Source organism: Ursus americanus, chromosome 18, assembly GCF_024610735.1.
Source record: "Ursus americanus isolate L20-20 chromosome 18, mUrsAme1.1.p, whole genome shotgun sequence".
Classification (NCBI taxonomy): Eukaryota; Metazoa; Chordata; class Mammalia; order Carnivora; family Ursidae; genus Ursus; species Ursus americanus.
In genome coordinates this window covers 29,203,853-29,215,055 of record NC_142144.1, presented here as the reverse complement: position 1 = coordinate 29,215,055, position 11,203 = coordinate 29,203,853, and the positions used below count along the sequence as shown (strand labels likewise).

The 11,203-nt window shown below is 40.8% G+C and overlaps 1 long non-coding RNA gene across 3 annotated transcripts; it reads left to right on the top strand.

Annotated features, from left to right (window-relative positions):
- The first annotated feature begins 2,295 nt into the window (after window positions 1-2,295).
- Window positions 2,296-10,887, top strand: LOC123781170 (uncharacterized). Of its 3 annotated transcripts, none has more exons than XR_006776626.2 (5): window positions 2,296-2,486; window positions 3,042-3,203; window positions 7,490-7,581; window positions 9,013-9,250; window positions 10,687-10,887. It is a non-coding gene; the product is annotated as an uncharacterized LOC123781170 (long non-coding RNA). The 3 variants fall into 3 exon arrangements; XR_006776628.2 differs by having other exon boundaries at window positions 2,298-2,486; window positions 9,103-9,250; window positions 10,687-10,886; XR_015727371.1 differs by lacking the exon at window positions 9,013-9,250 and having other exon boundaries at window positions 2,303-2,486; window positions 10,687-10,885.
- Window positions 10,888-11,203: the final 316 nt, after the last annotated feature.

Sequence of the window (11,203 nt, the reverse complement as noted above, 5' to 3'; positions counted from 1 at the left end):
AGGTATTAATAACTGTATTTTTCTTTTTTTTTAAAGTTAGTTATTTTTTTTCTTTTTTTTTTTTTAAAGATTTTTATTTATTTATTTGACAGAGATAGAGACAGCCAGCGAGAGAGGGAACACAAGCAGGGGGAGTGGGAGAGGAAGAAGCAGGCTCCCAGTGGGGGAGCCTGACGTGGGGCTCGATCCCATAACGCCGGGATCACGCCCTGAGCCAAAGGCAGACGCTTAACCACTGTGCCACCCAGGCGCCCCTAATAATAACTGTATTTTTCTAACACAAGAGGAACATGAGGCCAGTTTTTCAGATTAAAACACGAAGTTGAACAGCCATCAAGGTATTTTATGAAAGATAATAAATTGAGGGATTCTAGAGAGAGGTAGGAGGAGTGGTAACCTAGCAAAGACTGGGAAAATTCTTGGAAAGACAAGATTCCAAGATTCTGGTTTTCATTTGGTAAGCTCCATTCTTTGTTCCACATTAGCTACCTTCCCTCCCTTGTGGTAAGGAGGGTGTTTTCTCTTTTCTTCTTCTTTTTTTATAAGACTTGGCTTTGGGGTCACAGAGAGAGATTAATCATAATTCTCATTATGTGTCTATGTAAGGACTTATATTTATCAAGGAGGAGAAGAAGAAGAAGAAGGAGAAGGAGGGAGAAGGAGAAGGAGAAGGAGAAGAAGAAGAAGAAGAAGAAGAAGAGAAGAAGAAATGCCCTTGAAGTCACCACCCAACATGGAGGGGTGCCTGGGTGGCTCAGTTGGTTAAGTGGCCAACTCTTGATTTCAGCTCAGATGATGATCTCAGGATGGTGAGATCAAGCCCTGCATCAGGCTCCGACCTGGGTGTGGAGCCTGCATGAAATTCTCCCTCTCCCTCCCCCTTTGCCCCTTCTCTCTCTCTCTCTCTCTCTCTCTCTCTCTCTCTCATAAATAAATAAATAAATAAATAAATAAATAAATAAATAAATAAAATCTTAAAAAAAAAAAAAGGAAGAAAGAAATCACCACTTGATATGGAAACCAGAACCCTGACAACAGCTTCCATCTGTCTATATGATCCTTACTCATCCATCCTCTTTCATGTGTTAAAGAAAAAATTATTCAATGGCACTTATTGAAGATGGTAAGGCATCAAGGTGGGCCATGATGGTAGGTGTAGGGACCCCTGAAATGGGGTCCTGCAGAAGGGAATTAGACTCAACTCCAAAGATAGTGTGGGCAGGTGGGACTGTATAGCCAAGGAACAGGATAAGGATTGGTGTATAGCAAATCACTAAGGGGAAGGAAGCATTAGGTGTAAAGGGTGATTCTGGCTAAAGGTACTCAACAGGATTCTTGCTGAAGATAAGCCACAATGATCAGATATCCGGGGTGAGATGTCTTGCTAAACTGATTTAGCAGGGTTCTGGCTAACACTGGAGTTGACAAGGAAATGTATAGAAGGGCCTGGGGGAAGAGGATTCAGGAGCCTGACTAAAGTTTGCTCAAGCAAAGAAACTGTGAGTTGTGAGGAAAAACTTTTTTTTAAGATTTATTTATTTATTTGAGAGGCAGAGAGAGAGCAGAGCAAGTGAGAGAGAACACAAGTGGGAAGGAGAGGGAGAAGCAGGCTCCCCACTGAGTAGAGAGGCAGAAGTGGGGCTTGATCCCAGGATTGCGGGATCATGACCCGAGCCAAAGCCAGACGCTTAACTGACTGAGCCACCCAGGCGCCCCCATGACAAAAAGTTTTATTGAAACTGTTATTTTACCAAAACACCATCAACATTTCATTACAGATACACCGCAGACTGTTCCAAGAAGTGCTTACAATTTACCTGAACACTCTTGGATTCCTTCATCATCCACTGTGAGGAGGATCTCCGATTGCTCACCACCCTCAATATTGGAAATTGTGTCATGGTAACCTCTAACCGTCACCTAATCCTGCGATTCTTCCCATTTCACAAAAGAGAAAAAAATAAAACCAAAGGAGACTTTCTGGGGTTAAGTCCCAAGGTAGGCATTCTAATCTATTTTTATTGCGGTAAAACTTTGATTAGCTGGAACTAACATTGTGCATCTATGAAGAGTCAGACTCCTTGCTCTGCTCACCTGACTTTGACAGCAGAGCCTAGATAAAGACATCATCTCTCACCTGTTAATAGTCTCCTATTCAATCTTAGCCTCTGTAGTCTTTGGCTTCTAAACAAATCTCCAGAGGGCTAACCCAGTGAATTTTCTAAAAATATAAACCAGATCAGGTTTCTCTCCAGCTTAAAACACTCCACCAGACCAAAAGGTCAAGCTCATTTGCATGACAGTTAAAGCCATCCAAAACCTGGCCTCGGCCAGTGGCCCCTGCCCTAGGGCAGATTACCTTTCTGGAAAATGAGCTCCTTGTGGGCATGGAACAGTCTGTCATACACCAGTTGGCTATAATGGGTGTTTCTGGAATGAATGAATGAGCGAACAAAGGAATGAATAAAGAAATGAAGGAACCAGTTGTAAGTAGTTCTGGATACTACCTGTGTTATTATCCTTTGAGGTAGCCTCAATCAGGTGGAAACTATAGTTGATCCTTGGTATCTACAAGCAATAGTTGCTTAATGAAATACAATATGGTATTTTTGCTGTGAGTCTGATTTCAAATTGTGCTTATTTTTACTGTCTGATGTCCAATTTATTTTATTTTAGACACAGAGTTCATGAGCAATAATTTATCCAAATTTCTAGAGGGATATCCAACTAATTTTTTATTTGATTGGCATACATTTTTTAAAATTTCCTTTTTAAATATAATATACATATCATCAGATTTTTTTAAACCTGAAATTTTTGTTTTCTTCTATTGTTGCTATAAGTAGTTATGATAATGAGAGTTTGTGTCTTTTCATGTGGGGGGAATTGTTTTTCTGCTTTTTAAGGAATACCTACAGTTACATGGATTGAAAATTAAGTGACTATATTAATGTGGAAATTCTTACAATCTACTTTTTTTTAACTCTGTAAGCTTATTTTATTTTTTTAAAAGATTATTTATTTATTTATTTATTTGTTAGAGAGAGAGAGAGCACAAGCAGGGGGAACAGCAGGCAGAGAGAGAAGCAGGCTCCATGATGAGCAAGGAGCCCAAGGTGGGACTTGAGCCCAGGACCCTGGGATCGTGACCTGAGTCGAAGGCAGACATTGAACTGACTGACCCACCCAGGCATCCCAATTCTGTAAGTTTAATTTATAAATATGTTTTTTCTGTTTATAAATCTGATAATTTTATATGTAAATAAGTAATTTTCCTTTTTTAATTAATTGATTTGAAATTACATTAGTATATTTAAATGTATTTGATTTTCTTCCACGTTTGAGTTACCTGGCAGTAAACTCAACACTTTCATAAGCAAAAGCTTACTAAGTATTTAAACAACTTTTGAACATCTAATACGTTTCTATATAGAGTACCTCTAAAATCTTGTAACATTCAAAGCAGTTTCTACAATCAAATTCTCCTCCATCTTTCAGCCTAAAATTATAAGGCTGACTTCCAGATTCTCTTAAACATTGTAAACAAACACAGCTTTTCCTGAATTCAATCAAAGTATTAACACTACGTGTTTTCTTTAAAAAGATTTATTTGTTTGAGAGAGAGAAAGAGCGCACAGAGGTCGAGGGAGAAGCAGACTTCCCGCTGAGCAGAGAGCACAGAGAGCCTGACACAGGGCTCTATCCAGGATCCTGTGGTCAGGACTTGAGGTGATGGCAGATGCTTAACCGACTGAGCCACCCAGGGCCCCCAATACTATGTGCTTAATTCAATCAATTTTCTCTGTACTTAATTATAAATCTTCCCAGGATTGAAACATCACCCACCTAAGGAGAGTTGTTTTAACTTCTCAGGGAAGCTGGAGATACTGGGTCAAAAACTCAGGAATAGGAATCAGATGTGTATCTGACGGATACGCCAACCAGTCCGATATAGTCACAATCGGGAATTTGCTCACCCAGGCCTCTGAGAAACAAGTTTGGTTGCCTAATTTGCATTAGTAACTAACTTCCATCACCTGATTGTATTAGGACTCTTCGTTGCAGTCCTCGCAATTCACATTCTTCTCATTTTTTTTTTTTTTTAAAGAGAGAGAGCTGGGCAGGGAGTGTGGGGAGGAGCAGAGGAAGGAGAAAGAGAATCCCAAGCAGCCTCCATGCCCAGTGTGGAGCCTGATGCGGGGCTGGTTCTCACCACCCTGAGATCATGACCTGAGCCAAAATCAAGAGTCATATGCCTAAACAACTGAGCTACCCAGGCGCCCCATCCTCTCATATTTTTGTCAAGCTCTTGGCAGCAACTCCACAGTGATTTCTTTCTTCCTTTCTTCCTTTCTTCCTTCCTCCCTTCCTTCCTTCCTTCCTTCCTCTCTTTCTTTCTTTCTTTCTTTCTTTCTTTCTTTCTTTCTTTCTTTCTTTCTTTCTTTCTTTCTTTCTTTCTTTTTTTTCCCAGAGGGAGAGGGAGGGGAGGTGGGGGAGCAGAGGGAGAGAAAGAATCTCAAGCAGGCTCCACACCCGGCAGGGGGCTCAAAATGGAGCTTGATCTCACAACCCTGAGATCATGACCTGAGCTGCAATCAGGAGTCAGATGTTTAACCGACTGAGTCACCCAGGCACTCCAACCCCACAGTGATTCTAAAAATAGGTTATACCTAATTGATATAGTTTCTGTTTTAAAGTTTACTTATTTTATAAAATAGCTTATGCTCATTGTGAAAAATTTACAAATGCAGTCAAATAAAAAGAAAATCAAAATTTCCTGAAAGTAAAAATCAAAATCTAAGTCAAATTAAATAATTATTAATATCTCTATGTGTTCCCATCTCTCTCATTTTGTGGTGTGTGTGTGTGTGTGTGTGTGTGTGTGTGTGTGTGGTGTGGTGTGTAACAGGACGCTTTGGCTGTTTGAGGCCAGCAGAGACCTCACTGCAATTTCCCACCATTGTGTATTTGCATTCATTGCAATGCTGAGGCTTTTATTTGGGAACTATAGAACATTTGGGTCGGAGGCAGGGTGAACAAAGACAAGGAAAAACTAAAGGGAACAGGATGGCGTGTGTCTCATCCTACCCGCTGAATGGGGAAGAGACTCTCTGATTAGAGTCAGAAATAGAACAGATGATTTGCAGGGAAGTCAGGTCTCCACCATTTCCCTCATTGCTTTCCACTATTGAGGGCATATAAGCAACTTCAGTTTGGAAATCAGTCCCCAAAATAACCGGGGGATATTTCCACTGGGACTGTTTCTGCTTTGGGGAAGGGTGGCTCAAAGATACCGTATTTGGACATACATATAAAATAATGATATTTTAAATTCATTCAATCCTCCAACTGATTCTTTGAGTGCTGTATTAGTTTCCTATTGCTGTTGTAACAAATTACCACAAACCTAAAACAACACAAATGTATTCTCTTATAATTCTGAAGGTCGGAAGTCTGCCTTATGGACTGAAATCAAGATGTCAGCAGAGCTGATTATTTCTGGGGGTTTTAAGGAAGAATCTGCTTCCTCATCTTTTCCAGGTTCTGGAGGCTGCCCACTTTCTCGGCTCATGGCCCTGCTTCACAGCACCTTTTCTTCCCCTTCTTCCGTCATCCCATCATTTTCTTCTTCCTTTAACCTTCCTGCCTCCCTCTTATTAAGGACCCTTGTGATTACGTTCAGGGCTCACCTGGGTAATCCAGGATAATCTTCCTATTTCGGTCCGTTGGGTTTGTTGTAACAAAATGCCATAGACTAATGGCTTATAGACAACAAACATTTATTTCTGACAGTTCTGGAGGCTGGGAAGTCCAACATCATGGTGCTAGCAAATTTGGTGTCTGCTGAGGGCCAGCTTCCTCATTGTTGGCCATCTTCTCACTGTAACCTCGGATGGCAGAGGGGCAAGCCAGCTCTCTGCCATCTCTTTGATAAGGGCACTAATCCCAACTGTAAGGGTTCTACCCTCATGACCTAATCACCTCCCAAAGGCCCCACCTCCTAATATCATCACCTTCGGGGTTAGGATTTCAACATATGAATTTGCAGGGCACACAAAAATTCAGATCTCCCCATCTCAAGATCCTTAAGTTAATTACATCTTTGCCATATAAAGTAGCATATTTATAGGTTCCAGGGATTAGGATGTGGCCATCCTTGGGGGCCATTATCCAGCCTACTACAAGTGCCTATTATTTGCCAGGCACTACTGTTTAAGTTCCAGAGAGATAGCAGTGATTAAAATAAGAAAGTTCTGAGCCTCAACAGAGTTGGAGCCTAATGAATAGGTGGGAAAGTGATCAGACTGTGCAAATCTTATAAACCGTAGATTACATTTTATTCCAAATGCAAAGGAAAGCCAGGAGGTAGCATTATTCAGTTTGTGTTTTTAAAAGATCACTCTAGGGGCACCTGGGTAGCTCAGTTGGTTAAGAATCCCACTCTTGATTTTGGCTCAGGTCATGATCTCAGGGTCGTGAGATCGAGCCCCACTTCGGGCTCTGTGTTGAGCTTGGAGCCCGCTTAAGATTCTCTCTCTCCCTCTCTCTCTGCCACTTCCCCCCCCAACCGCATGCACATTCTCTTTCTCTTTAAAATAAATAAATAAATAATAACAGATCACTCTAATTGCTATAAAGTGAATGAAAGTTACTGGAAGGGTCCCCTTCACTATCTACCCTTTATAGCCAGCTGAGTGCTTAGGGCCCTCGAACATTTAGGGATGGGTCGTGGTGGAGGAAGCAAGCAAGTGAGCCTGAAAAGAATGAGTCTGTGAGGCAGGAAGAAAAGTGGGCCATTGTGATGGTATCATAGAAACCAAGAGAAAGTTCTTCAAGAAGGGATTAATCAGTTGTGTCAAAGTGTTAGAGATGAGGACACCACATGGCTGAGCAACAAGGCTGGAGTCTATTGAGATGCTACAGACAGCAGTTTCTCAGTGGGGAGTTGAGGGCAGAAGCCAGACTGGAGAAGAGGCAATGTCAGTAAACGGAGGAGTGAGCGAGGAGCTAAGAGCAACTGAATGTTGGAGAATGGAAAGCAGCTGGAAGGAGGCGAGAGTGGAGGTGGGCTAGGCGTAGGTTCTGCTGTGGTTCCAACCAGGGCACTGGTTGGCTCTGCTGGCTCCCTCCGCTGAGAACAATCCTGGAGGCAGCAAGAACTAGAGAAGCACCTGTGGTGGGATGGGAGGCTGGCTTTTCCTGGCGTGTGTGTGGGGAGTGAGGACTTGGAACTAGGCACAGGAGGTAGCCAGGCATTGCGGTGGGAGGATGAAGTAGCACAAAAGCTGTGGGAATCCTGTCCTTGCCTCTCCCATCACTTTGAGACAACCTGCCTTGTGCCTCTACCTGCAATAACTCAGAGCTCAGGCCCAGATGTCGATATCACACAGTAGGGCTGGAGTCTTATGTGTATAAGGAGTTAAGGAAATAGATAGGATTGACTCTCTCTGGGCAATAACTTTCTCACCCTTCCCCTTCCAAACTCCAGGACTGGTGAGCAACATTTTTGGAAGTATCACTCCCAAATGTTCTCCCTGGAAGGAAAAATTGAAGTCTTGACCTGAGAAACTATTTTGAAAAGTGAGTGTGATTAACTTAGTTTTGTTTGTTTGTGTGTTTGTTTTTTGTTTTTTTGGTTCCTGGTGTCTCCACTTAAGGCCTCATTCATCATAACCAGGAGCTGACATGAGGGCTGGCCTTCCTCCTAATATATTGCCTTATATGTGTGTAGGCAAATGTAAGCCCACTGGCCAAAATAACATGACATTTGAGAAGAAGAACTATTTCAAAAGAAAGACAACATACTAGGTTATAAATTCCATCACAAGGTAATAGAACAAATAGACCAGTAATTTTTAAGTAGAATAAACATACTAAAAGAGATAAGACAGGATGTTAATAACATCAAATAACAAGAAAATGTAAAAAAAAAAGAATTAGAGAGAAATATTAGATACAAAAAAATAGGTGAAATAGCAGAATGGATAAAGTTGAGGAAGACCAGATTGAAGAGTTTTCCAGAAAGAAGTAAGAAAGGACAATATAAAAGAGAAGCTGAAAGATACAGAGGTTAGAAGTAAGAGTTCCAGAAAGACAGAGAGGGAAAAAAACAAGAAAGGAGAATATATTGAAAAAAATAAAAGATAAATTTTTTTTAAAGATAAATTTTTGAAATAAAAAAAAAGATGAAAAGGCATGTCAAAGAGAAGAGGTAAATAAAACCCCACAATATAATATATTTTAGGGACATTTAAGAAGAATATAAAAGGCAAAGAAAAATTCTAAAAGCTCATAGGGATGAACGGATCTTATACAAAGGGACAAATATCAGATTGCCATGGGATTTTTCAACAGCAATCATGGAAGCAATCAGACAATGCAGTAGGATTTCAAATGATTAAAGGAAGAAAAGTTAGAATCCCGAATTTTATATCCAGCGAACTGTTGTTCAGATAGCTGGGCATGACAAAACTCTTCTCAAGTACAGGCAGTCCTCACTTCCTGCAAAAGTGCCGGACCACAAGAACGTTTGTGCAAGTGGGAGCCACACGGAACTAAATTTAATAATCAGAAAAGTTATGATTGTTTCATGACCTTGAACATTTTTGCCAAGGGGCGCCTGGGTGGCTCAGTCGGTTAAGTGTCTGCTTGCGGCTCAGGTCATGATCTCAGGGTCCTGGGATCGAGCCCCACATCGGGCTCCTTGCTCGGCAGGGAGCCTCCTTCCCCCTCTCCCTCTGCCTATCACTCCCCTTGCTTGTGCTCTCTCTCTGTCAAATAAATAAATAAAATCTTTTAAAAAAATTTGCCAAAACTTTAAAAACTGTCTTACCATTGGTTGGGAATGTATGGGGAAATGAAAAACACAAACTAATATTTATTTAGTGCACTGTAATGTAGATGTTAGAAACATTGAGAATTAAATATTTAATTTCTTTGTAAAAAAAGTATCAAAAGTAGTTTGATTAGTGCTTAACTTTTTCTTTTCTTCATATAAATTATGATATAAAGGAGTTCATCTGTCTTCAACTCTTGATTGGCCACTTTGAGATTTTCTGTCTTCCTTTGCATAAATTCTTGTTGGTGTTGCCTTTGAGAAAGGTTTTCCTCATCACCAAATACTATGGCATAATCATCATAACCACCTGGGTGTCCTGATTTCCTGACTCTGACCTTAAACAACACTTGAGATTTCTTCATGTCCTCCTAGCATGACCATACAGCTTTCTAGCAAGTTAGCCACAAACAAGTGAGTATATGCAATGAAATGGAATGTAAGTTTCCAGTAACCAATCATAACAGAAAACGATGTACTCATTCATTCATGCTTCATAAACTGAGCTGTAACTACTGAGAGCTGAACTTCCTAACCACCTTCCCTAGGAAGTCTCTCTGTTCTGGAACAACATGCTTCTTGCTCAGTAAAAGAGTCATATTAAGTAAAGTGCTCTGAATGTTCTTTTGGCAGAAGCAATGAGTGGGACGGGGGGGATACTGTGTGGTTGAGTGTGAAGTTCTTGTTGAGGTCCTTGTTTTGTTTGGGGAGGTTTGCCATCCAGCCCAATGACAGCCATGAGCAATGTGTTTCCCAGGACTCACCTCTGACTCTCCTCGAACCTATTAAATCAATTCCATGAGGAGGCCGCTAGACTGATGTGACTCTCATGTTGTGGTGGTCTACTTAAGCAGACCAAAATCTAAGCCTGTGAATGCCCCAAGCTTCCGGAAATGAAAAAGCTAAGGGCCACCGATCACAAACAGCCAACTGGGCTTTTAGCTACAGCCCATCAGTAATTTCCTTACTTTGCTTACTCCTTTTCTCTATAATAATCTTTCTGCCAGCTCTTCTTGGTAGAGCACTCCTAACTGCTTGCATTGCAGTTTGACACTGCCTGATCGGAATAGATTTTTGCTCAAATAAACTCTTACAGTTTTTTAAAAAGATTTATTTATTTATTTGAGAAAGAGAGAGAGAGCGCAGGTTGGGGGGCAGAGGGAGAGGGAGAGAGAGAGAGTCTTAAACAGACTCGTGCTGAGTGCAGAGCCAGAAGCAGGGGCTCGACCTCATGACCCTGAGATCATGACCTGAGCCCAAACCAAGAATCAGATGCTTAACCCACTGCACCACCCAGGTGCCCTACTCTTACAGCTTTTAATATGTCTCAGTTTCTTTTAACAAAGCCTAAGCCAGGCTCTATTCAGCTCCTTGTTGTAGGAGGAGAGAAAGTCTTTTAACAATGGCAACAATGCTCTCTCTTTCAATAGCTAGGTTTGTGCTTGCTCAGTATTCAAACCCTTTCATATTATTTGTATGTAAATAGCTGCTAAATAAAACATTTGATTTAGAAATTGGAGTGAATGGTAAATGCTGTGGAAACAGAAAGAGGTGTAACTCCTCACCTGGTAGCACCTTGGTTTAAATGTTTCTCGTTTCTTATAAAAATGGATGCTCTACACATAGTCCTGTAATCTGTGTACTCCATTCAGCAACACGTTGTAACCGTACTTCATATGAAGAAATGCAGCCCTATATCACAATGTTAATGGCTGGAGAGAATTCTATATTATGGACATTCCATCATGTATTTAGATTGATTCTAAAATTTTGAAATTACAAATAATGCTGTGATAAACATTTCTGTATAGTCATATGTAAACAATTATTTGCTTTTATTTATTTTTTAGAATACCTTATTAGAGGGGCGCCTGGGTGGCACAGCGGTTAAGCGTCTGCCTTCGGCTCAAGGTATGATCCTGGAATTCTGGGATCGAGCCCCACATCAGGCTCCTCCGCTATGAGCCTGCTTCTTCCTCTCCCACTCCCCCTGCTTGTGTTCCCTCTCTCGCTGGCTGTCTCTGTCAAATAAATAAATAAAATCTTAAAAAAAAAAAAAAGAATACCTTATTAGAATTACGTGTTCTAATTGTTGGGTCACTGGGTATGACTTACATTTTAAACTTTTAATACTAAGTTGACGGATTGATTGGCAATCATTTAAAAAGTAGGACAGTCTTCACAAGAACAAAAAAATACATATAAAACAAGATGTTCTTCAGATACTTTAGCATTTAGTAGCGGCTTGAAACCACACATCTCTGCTGTTATCCTACATGTTAAGGCCACATTTCAAATAACGTGATCAAATTAGGCTTGGTGATCGCTCAGGGGTAAATGTCCACACACATCATTATTAGCTTAATA